The 10,793-nt window shown below is 44.6% G+C and overlaps 1 long non-coding RNA gene across 1 annotated transcript; it reads left to right on the top strand.

The window, feature by feature from the left end:
- The first annotated feature begins 7,341 nt into the window (after positions 1-7,341).
- On the top strand, positions 7,342-9,710 carry LOC129501489 (uncharacterized). Its single transcript, XR_008662747.1, has 3 exons — positions 7,342-7,421; positions 7,578-7,737; positions 8,527-9,710. It is a non-coding gene; the product is annotated as an uncharacterized LOC129501489 (long non-coding RNA).
- Positions 9,711-10,793: the final 1,083 nt, after the last annotated feature.

Here is a 10,793-nt window from a genome sequence, read left to right as displayed (position 1 = left end):
ATTAAGTCTACATTTTTAATAGTTTATTTTGTTAGACCATCTTGTAATTTCAGCAAATTTATTAGTTTTATTTGCTGCTGTAACAAATTATCACAGTCTTGGACATTTTTTTTTGGTGGGAGGCATTGTTCTGCCTACCACAGCTGGTCAAGATTTTGGTCCTGATTCTATCACCTAACACATTAATTAATCCTGTTATATAGCATCTGTCAGATTAGCATTCAGTCATTATTCTAATCCAAATTATTGATTAAAAAAACATTGAGGAAGAGAGGATTTTGAACACTAAGATCTTTCTTCAGGCTGCACTGATTCATTAATTAAGTCTATAGATAGCCTTCCTTTTCCCCTCCCTATCTTCCTTCTTTTTCTTCTACCCTCCCTCCCTTCCTTATGTGAATCCAATTTGTATAAACACTGCACCAAGTTCCAAAGTATAGGAGGGGACAAAATAGAAATTGTTCCTTCCCAATTGGATCTTTATGGTATACTGGTGAGACAATATTATTGAACAACTATATCAGTTAATATTAGATTTGGCAATGCTTACTAGAAATCCAACTTAAATACATTAATCAAAAATCTGTTTACTTCCCCCCATGAAAGAAGCCTAAAGATAGGCAGCCGAAAGTTGGTAGATGTGCATTTATCTTGTTTGGAAGATACATATTTATTTCTCTGTTTTATGAAACTTACATTTTCTTTACATTACTCTGTGACAAAATCTGTAGTTGCTCAAACTATAAACTCTTTTTCTAAACCATATGAAGACCAAGCATTCCCAAACATTTATTAATAGGTCTAATATTTTATTCCTACTTATGTAAAACTCCAAAATTAATCATCACAATAATTATTATTTAATAGATTTGATAGTTGTTTAGATTCACCTACATGTTGATCAATTTCTTTGCTCATTATTGTTTCTTTCATCCCATTGCTAACCTCTGTGTACAATTTCTTTCCTCCTGAAAAGCACCCTTCTGTGTATAATCTCTCTACATTTATGAATATATTATTTCATTTTCATTTTTGACCTTTATGGTAACTGAGTGTGGAATTGTAGTTGACACTGAATGAATTGTAGGGTTTATGCTTTGAAGATGCCCACTTGTTAATTGACTTCTTTTGTTGCTGATGAAAGTCTGTTGACTGTTTAAAAGTTGATCCTTTGTGAGTAATCAGTTTCCTCTGAGGAGATACTTTTAATATCTCCTCATCATCTTTTGTGTTCTGTAGTTTCACTGTGATGTGTCTAGATATGGATTTGTTTTTATATCTCCTGTTTGAAGTGGTTATTTCTTGAATGTGAATTATATCTTTCATCAAGAACTTGGAAAGTGAGCAGCCTGGGTGGATCAGCAGTTTAGCACGGCCTTTGGCCCAGGTTGTAATCCTGGAGACCCAGGATCGAGTCCCACGTCGGGCTCCCTGTGTGGAACCTGCTTTTCCCTCTGCCTGTGTCTCTGCCTCTCTCTCTCTGTGTGTGTGTCTTTCATGAATAAATAAATAAAATCTTAAAAAAAAGAACTTGGAAAGTTCTTAGCCATTATCTTCAAATACAGCCTCTCTCATGGGCGTGTGGGTGGCTCAGTGGTTGAGTGTTTGCCTTCAGTTCAGGTCTTGATCCCAGGGTCCTGAGATTGAGTCCCACATCAGGCTCCCTGTGGAGAGCCTGCCTCTCACTCTGCCTATGTCTCTGCCTCTCTCTCTTTGTCTCTCATGAATGAATAAATAAAATCTTAAATATCTATATCTATATCTATATGTATAGCCTCTCTTTCATTCTCTGTTCTCCCATTCAGAAACTTTGATTAGAAACGTACTGTATTTTCTCATTCTATCTTTTGTATTTCTTAAACTATCATTATATTGCCCATTTGTGTTTCTTTCTGTCCGGCAATTTTGGGGTACTGCAATTCAGAAATATCTTCCAGTTTACTGATCCTCTCTTCAGCTGTGTTTAATATGCCTATTCACAAGTTTTTAATTTTGACAGTTCTATTTTTCATTTCTAGAAGTCCTACTTGGTTCTTTTTCAAACTCATCTGATCTTTTTTAAGGAACATTTGTTCTTTTCTTGTATACTTAATTTTTTTTGTCTTTGATAATTAAAATGTTTATTCCACACTATTTGGCAGTTATATTATCTGAAATCTTAAGAGTATAGCCCAACTACTTGTTTGCTTACTAACTCCTACTCATGACAAAATATTTTTTCTGAGTTTTATCTTCAGAACGTCTTTATTTATAGACATCTAGTGCAATCTGGGTTGAGTATTTGTTCTTTAAAGATTTTGTGCTTGCTTTTGCCAGACATCCTAGGGATATCCCTGGGATAAAACTTCTTTTCATGAAGATACTGTAAAAAATGCAAACATGAAGCACAAACTTGCATGAGGGCAGGTGAATAGTTCAATATTCTCAGAGGTTAATTTTTTTCCAAATCTAGATAATAGACAATAGGTACTATAGGTAGTAGGTAGTTGAGAAAGTAGGTAGTTGAATATTATTCTATTGTATTCTTGTACTAAGTAGGTAGTTGAATATTATTCTACTCTATTCTTGTACTAAGCATATATCCCAAGATCCTAGCATTATGAAGGATGATAAACTCCAACTCCCTAACATTCATGGGACCATGTCTGCTCTCTTATTTCTGGTTGATCATTAAAACTGAAGCTTCTTAATTTCTGAGTTTTAGAAACCTTTATGTATATGAAACCTTCTAAAACGTAAGCTCTTATCTTGGTGGGAAACAAACTAACCTCTTTTGCATAATGGAAAAACAAAGAGAAAGAATGTTTTTGAAGATAATTTAGGCTTTCTGCTGAACAATGTATAAGCATTATCTCATTTAATTCCCAGAGCAATCTACAGACAAGTATTATCCTCATTTTTACATATAAGAAAACAAAGGCTCAGAGAAGTAATTTTCTCAAAGTCACATAGATAGTAAGTTTCATAGGCCATAATTCTAAGTTTAATAGATGCCACGGCCCAGGCTTTCTCTCATTATATATATAAAATGTATTATTATATTAATATATCTGTATTAATATAATATTAATATTATGATAAAATTAAAATCTTATTGTATTATTTAGTATATGTTAAAATGCTACCTCCTTCCATCTTTAAAAAAATGCCTTCTGTTATCTCTGCTTCCTTTCAGTTAATGCCCTAATTCTCAATCACAAAACAGAGGTTTTTGGAAGATTGGTGGATCATGAATCCTATTCAGGAGTCTTTACCATCAGACTTGTACCCCACGAACACTTCTGCTTTTGTCTCTAATGCTGTATCCATAGTCCTTGTCCACCATGTCCTTGGCAGAATATTTTACTGTTCCTCAACTCCTTGTTAAAGCACTTCCTCCTTAAGCTTTTAGAGTTCTGCTGATTCTTTGTTTCTCTGCTTTACATCTTTTCCTTTTTTCCATTTCCAAAGTGTATGTATTTTCCCACTTTTTCTCATATTTTCCTTGACCTTTCTTTTGGTCCCTTTTTTTCTGGTGGTCTCACCAGAAAAGTCACCAGGCTTTGACTTCCACCTATAAGGAGGTGACCCTTGAGTTTCCATCTCCAGCTCAGGCTTCTTACCCCAGCTCAGACCCATATGTGCAACTACCAACCAGACATCCTCACCTGGAGGACTCATGGAGAACACAAATTCAATGTACCCAGACCTCTACTCATCATCTTTCTCCTAAAACCTTCCTTGGTCTTATCACAGACAACACCACATTAGTTTGCATTCATGCATAGATCACTGGTCTTCCCATAACTTCCATGGGTTGTACATCACCTAATAAATTTTCTCAATCCATGAGTCTTCTAAGATTCTACTGTTCCTGTGGCTACACTTCTACAACCTTACTCTTGCTTTTCCCCTATCTTTGAATGCCTCTCTTTGTTTTTGGATTTCAAGCCCTACCCAGTCTTCAAAATCTACATAAATTTAACTCATATAGTAGTCATTCCTGATCTCTACCTCCTTTAAACAAACTCCATAGTACATTGTAACAGATGCTGTTGGTGCCTATACCTTCTTGCCAATTCCATTTTAGTGCATTCTAGTTCAACTGCCAAGCAGCAGCATTCACACTTACTTTCCTGCAGGGTTTATCTGGTTACCAGTAGCTTTGTTCTCTGTGTAGCAGGTTAGAAGTACAGGAGTATTAATGCTCCCTGAAAACAGTTCTCAACCAATAAATACCTAGCTCCCTCACTCTTGGGTAAAATAACTGAGTGGGTGTCTTATGCTGGTCCCCAGAGAATCCCTAGTAGAATTAAATTCTAGTTGCCTAGGAGAATCAGACTCTAGTTCCTGTCTTATTAGGGCACCCATTGACCACCCTCTTATTCCCTGTCCCCTGTTTCTGCTCTGGTACTGATGTTTCCTGGAAACCTCTTTTAAATAAATGACTCAGCTCAAATCCTTATTTCAGGGTCTGCTTCTGGGAGACTCTAATTAGGAAGCATGTAATCTGTGTCTCTCCTATCATACTTAGCTCCTGGAGGGCCAGGCTGGGCTTTATCTCTGTCCACACTCTGGTTGAGCCTCTGCCCATTAAGAATGAGGAAATGGTCATTTAATGAAGAGGCTTTGAAGACTAGGGAGAAGTAAGCTCTGGCCAGATCACGGTATGTCCTGTCAGAAGGTTGCTGGGCTCTCTTCACAGGGTGAGGGGAAGAGAGGTTACTACTGAAGCCATATGAAGAGGAGAACACCTAGAAGGGTGGCAGGGGAAAGTAGAGTCCTTAGTGGTATGGAGGCCAGCCTGGGAAAATACTGATGGATGTCAGTGATGAAAAAATGTTCCAAAGAGTCGAACTGAGACAGGTGAAGCTGAGGGCCGTGGGTGGAGAAAAAGGGGAAAATTTACTCAAGAAAAAAAAAAAAAGTAAACAATGAACCTTGAAGGATACTGCCACCACGTGGGCATGACAAATCCACCTCTGTCCCAGGTAGGTCCCACTTGACTACAGCAGCCTCACAGGTTTTCTCCAGGTCAGTAGTACCCAGAGCCCCATGCCCTAGACACCTGCCTGTCCATCGACACCCATTCTTCTTCTTCTTCTTCTTTTTTTAAAGATCCTATTTATTTATTCATGAGACACAGAGAGAGAGGCAGAGACACAGGCAGAGAGAGAAGCAGGCTCCATGCAGGGAGCCTGACATGGGACTTGATCCTGGGACTCCAGGATCATGCCCTGGGCCGAAAGCAGGCGCCAAACCGCTGAGCCACCCAGGGATCCCCCATCGACACCCATTCTTAGTGAACCAGTTCCTCTCCTGGGGGCCTAGGGCTCCTCCAGGGCTTAGAGAGCAGAACCCAGTCTCCTGAGGGCCCTGACTGTTATGTCAGGCACTTCACATCTATCTGCTCCGCTATTATCCCAGGCTTTACCTCTGAGCTGTCCCTCACTCACTCTGGTCCTTTCTTCCTTGTCCCTCCAGGACAGGCCTGGGAGCTCAGTGAGCCTGGGAACTGTTCTGAGTAGAGAGTGTTTCAAGCCTTCATTCTTGTCTTCTCCCTTCCACAGGCTGGGATTGTACAAGCAACACACTTCTTCCAATAAGTGCCCCAAACTCATCTGCATGCAGCTCAGCTAGAACCACAGAGGCTGTGGCCCTAGAGTAGGTTTGGGATGTGTCAGAATTCATCAAGGGAATGGGAGCAAGACCAGAAGGCCCCAAAAGGTCAGGTCTTGAGGCCAGCATTTGGCTGGGGTGCCTTCCTATCTGCCCCAGAGACAAATACCTCACCCAGACTGCCCAGGGAAACACATGGAAATTCTGCAGAAATGTTCAAAGTCTGTAATGATAGGCACTGTCAGAGGGAAACAGACAGGGAGCAGTGTGGAATAAAAGAGAGTTGTTGGGCTTTTAAAGAATTGGCTCTGGCGACTCTGTCCCCTAAACCCAGAGATTTTTTTTTTTAAATTTTTATTTACTTAGGATAGTCACAGAGAGAGAGAGAGAGGCAGAGACACAGGCAGAGGGAGAAGCAGGCTCCATGCACCGGGAGCCCGATGTGGGATTCGATCCCGGGTCTCCAGGATCGCGCCCTGGGCCAAAGGCAGGCGCCAAACCGCTGCGCCACCCAGGGATCCCTAAACCCAGAGATTTAAACTAGGTAGGAGCTGCATGGATTCAGGCTACACACCAAGAAAGGACACTATTGAAACTCAATTTAATAAGGCAGTGTTGGCCACTCAACCCTCACATTCCTGGGGTCAGAGGCATAGAAGACCCTTCTGGTAAAGGCTGGTCTTTCCTTCCATGTTTGGAACTCAGGTAACTCTGATTCCCTACCATCCTGTAGGTCTCTGCTCTGATTCCATCTCTTCATAGCAGCCATGAATCATGTCCTCCCACACCATGTCCCCATATGACCCCCCAAAATGATATTACTTATTTATTTGTGCACTCCAGCCTCCTCCTTATTTTTTTAAAAATATTTTATTCATGAGAGACACAGGGAGAGAGGCAGAGGCATAGGCAGAGGGAGAAGCAGGCTCACTGTAGGGACCTGAGCTGAAGGCAGATGCTCAACCACAGAGCCACCCAGTGTCCCTATTCTTTCTTATTTTTTTTTTAAAGAAAGGTTTTTTTTTTTATTTATTTATTTATGATAGTCACAGAGAGAGAGAGAGGCAGAGACACAGGCAGAGGGAGAAGCAGGCTCCATGCACCGGGAGCCCGATGTGGGATTCGATCCCGGGTCTCCAGGATCGCGCCCTGGGCCAAAGGCAGGCGCCAAAACGCTGCGCCACCCAGGGATCCCTTCTTTCTTATTTTTAAACCAGAGATCAAGCCTGGTCTCTCTGGCTCTGCCATTGGACTGCATCTCAGGAACTTGGGCCATAGGGGCCAGCCAAAAGAGCCAGAGGGGAAGAGGCCCCCTAGATAAAGGGATAGTAAGCATGGGGATGAAGGGAAGGGAGCAGACTTTGGAAAGGGCCGCAGCAGGGGAAGATCCGGGTAGGTGCCCCAGCCAGGCTGTCTCCTTCCAGTCAGTCTTCCTGGTGTGCCCCATCAGCAGGGGGAAGGTTTGGAGGAGAGGCTGCAGGGCAAGGAGCTCAGGCCTTGGGTCCCAGGCCCCAGTCTCACAGACCTGAATTGAAAACCACTGTCCTGAGAGAAGTTTGGCAGTTTCCTCCAGTGCTGACTGTGAGGCTGTGGTTACTCAGGGCTCCTGGTGAACCCTGGCAGACATCACGGGAAGTGACTGGTATGGTAATTAGAGTGACCGAGTTCAGAGCTAGAGTGGGGTGATTGTCATTGTTCTGTTTCTCATCTATCCTCAGCCACAGATGGAACCTCTCACAGGCCCAGCAGGCAGGAGCTGGACCCCAACTCTGCTGTGGGCAGGATCACCGCCGTTTTCCAATATCTGGTCTCCTGCTGTCTAGGTACATGGGGGGTTGTACTTCCCCATTCCTGAGACATTGAGTGGTCATGTGACTTGCTTTGGTGAATCCAATGTGATTGGGGTTTGGGGTGTGCACTCTTTTCCAGTGGAAAGATTAAACTGGCTGTGCTCACTTGGGCACTTCTCTCTCTTCCAGCATGGTGGCTGCGGCAGCACCTATTGATGTGGAGGTGTGACATTAAGACATTATGTGGAAGAAAAGTCCTGCCCTGGAGAGTCACCCAGACTCAAATCACTGCTATTTGAGGGCTATTTGTCACTGTATCATGACCTGTACTGTCCTGACTGATACCAAGGTAAGCCAATGTGCCTCTGTGTGGGGAATGGGAAGAGAAGAGAGGACACAAGAGTGGTCTTCCAGGAAGTTGATGAAGCAGATGGGCCAGTGGGGGAGAGGGATGGAATACTCTTTTGGATTTAATTCTGATCAGCAAGAAGAAATTAGAAAAGTAAAAGGGAGAGGAACCCTAATGAATGAGGATCATTATATAAAAGCTCTGAGAAAAATATTTGTTCGGTCAGCCCCTCTCCATCTCTTGGCTTACCAGTTAGTTACAGAGCACCAGGCCTGATGCTGTGATAGAGAAGCCAAGATAAAAATGAAAGGCCACTGCCCTTGAGAAGCTTATAGAGAGCAGAGGCCTTGATGGCTTACACTCCTCCCAGCTATGCTGCCTGCTGGGAGAATCTTGAATGAGCCCAATGACGAAAGGGAAGAGAAGGAGCTCAAGCTTAGACGTGAGGGGCATGGTGGACACAGAAGATGGAAAAAAGATCACAGCTAAGGTTGAGAAAACCCAGTGACATCACAACTTCCACTGACAGTTGGACATCTATCTACATGAGCCAGACACTGTCCCCAGAGTTAGGGGGGATACAGCCACAAGCAAGGCCTGGAGAGAATCAACGTGCAACAACAGTGTATTGACTGGGGATGTGACAAGAGTTAGAAAGAAGGGGTAAATCTGGAGTGAGGGCATCTGCCTAGGCATTTGGGGACTTGGTATGTGAAGACAGAATAGGAGTTTAGCATTCATTTATTTAATAGTTTTTAATGATTTAATCATATTTAATCATTCATTCAGTCTCCCTTTTAGGCACCCATCAACATGGAAAGGGGCTGTCTGGAAGAAGCTGTGCCCGTAAGCAAGAATATGGGGGCAGGTGTCTCCCCAGGGCAGGGGCACCCTGGTTCCAGGAAGGAGCCACCAGCTTGAGCCAACAAAATGTTCTGGGGGGGAGGTAAGAGCTTTGGACAGAGACAAACCACCGTGCCCAAATCTGAAGACTGGGGTTGGATCAGAAAGGGAGTAAAGCTGGCTTGTGGGGGGTTTTGGGGGAGAAGCTTAAACTATGTCCAAAGCCTTGACATTCTGGTGGCATACAAGGGGTAGGGGGAATTTCCAACCACAACATGCTGGATTGATTTGGACAAAGAAAATTTTGCCAAATTTAAAAATCACAAAAAAGCCCTGCTTTTCTTAATTTTTAAAGATTTTATTCATTCACTCATGAGAGACACACAGAGAGAGGCAGAGACACAGGCAGAGGGAGAAGCAGGCTCCTTCCGAGGAGCGCGATGTGGGACTAGATCCCAGGACCCCAGGATCACGACCTGAGCCAAAGGTAGATGCTCAACCACTGAGCCATCCAGGTGCCCCAAAACAGGGTTGCTTTTGCTAAAAAAAATGAAAGATACACCTGAGAGGAAGGTCAGCTGCTTCACCAGGATGGGCTTTGTTCAGTACCAGGGAGCATTGACTCTCACTGCCATGAAATGGGCAGTGAGTGGTTGCATCCCAGGGTGTGAACTCTGGGTTCTGACCGCTGGCTCTGGCTGATTTGGGGGCAGCTGCCAAGATGTAAGCTTCTCAGCCTGGGGCCACCAGACTGCCTGGCTCACACCCTCGGAAGGGCCGGGTGCCCCTGGGACCGTCTGAACCTGCTGCAGACAAGGTTGGCTCCCACAGGTTCAGCTTCTGTGGGCTCCAGAACCCTGTGCCCAGATTTCCCACCTATTAGGCCAGGACTCCAGGGCTGTCATGGTACTTTTCACATGTGTGTGTGATTTTTTTGGTTTATGTTGGTCTCTTTCTGTCTTTAATTAAATTTCTTTTGGAAAACATCCATCTCCACAGAACCAAGGGATTAAAAAGTTTTCAGTTTTGTTTTTGATGTTTGTTTTCCCCCCATCTGTGCCATGCCTTGGGCCCTTAGTGACTGATTTTCACGTTGGGGACAGCAGGTACCTGATTGGGGGAAGGAGTGTTCAGTGAGGTGACAATATGAGGCCAGCCAGACAGTAAAGCCAAGGGAAATGTCTTCCTCTTAAGCTTACATATACCTACTCTTAAATGACCAACCTTGGGGAGTTTCTCAAAGGACTTGGGCCCCCAAAGCCCATGACTGTCAGCCTGACTACCCCCAGCCTGGCCTCCTTTCTCCTCCTGTGTGGCCGAGGCCCAGCCTGGACACTCCATCTTCAAAGGGAGAAGACAAAGCCTGCTTGTTGCTCTGTATTTGTCTTGGGAGCTCCTGCTCCTAGGAGAGCCTCCTGGCCTCCCAGGCCAGGAATAGCACCGAGTCTACATGGCCAGCCTGCCCTTCTGAGTTGCTTGTTTTTATTAAAATTCTTCTGCACGCGCAATCCCGGACGGTGTGTGGATCTTGGATGAGGTGGTATGGGGGACTCAGAGAAAGGAAGGCCTCAGGCTTCTTCGGGTTGGTGTTTATTTGGCCTGCCTTTTCAGAGTAGTAGAGAATGGCAGTCCATAAAAGTGACCCAAGATTGGTGCCTCAGAGGGTGGTGGGGTGTGACACAAAGTCCGTGGCAGGCCTCAGCCTGGCTCTGGGCTGCCAGCCCCCGACGATACAGGAAACACTCTGGAGAGCTGCGGAGGCAGAACAAGGACAGGGCCCCCAAACCGAGGGGCAAAGCTTACAAGAGCTGCTTCCTCCTGGTTTTTATTTGAAGGCTCCCGCAGGGTGACCCACAGGGAGACAGTCAGCTTGGCATCTGTCCCCTGGCCACTGGCAGCACTCTGGAGCAGGCAAGGGCTGCCTGCCATGGCAGCAATATACACCTGCTGGGGGCGGGGCTGGGCTCCTGGCTTCCAGCTTTGCTCAGGTGCGGCCTGGTGACATGTTCCTCAGCACTTCATGTGCCTCCACACCGGCCCAGGTACCCTTCAGCATTCCCCCATCTGGTCCTGGAGGCTAACAACAGCCCCGGACTCCAGAGTAAGACCTGCTCTGCCTGGTTGGCGTTGTGCACAGAAAGGATTCCCATCATTCTAGCCATTTACCTGGAGACTGAGTTCCTTCTTGCCCCACTGATCTCCACACTACTGGG

Source organism: Nyctereutes procyonoides, unplaced genomic scaffold, assembly GCF_905146905.1.
Source record: "Nyctereutes procyonoides isolate TBG_1078 unplaced genomic scaffold, NYPRO_anot_genome, whole genome shotgun sequence".
Classification (NCBI taxonomy): domain Eukaryota; kingdom Metazoa; phylum Chordata; class Mammalia; order Carnivora; family Canidae; genus Nyctereutes; species Nyctereutes procyonoides.
The sequence above is the reverse complement of the archived record's forward strand: the minus strand, read 5'-3'. Positions and strand labels throughout refer to the sequence as shown.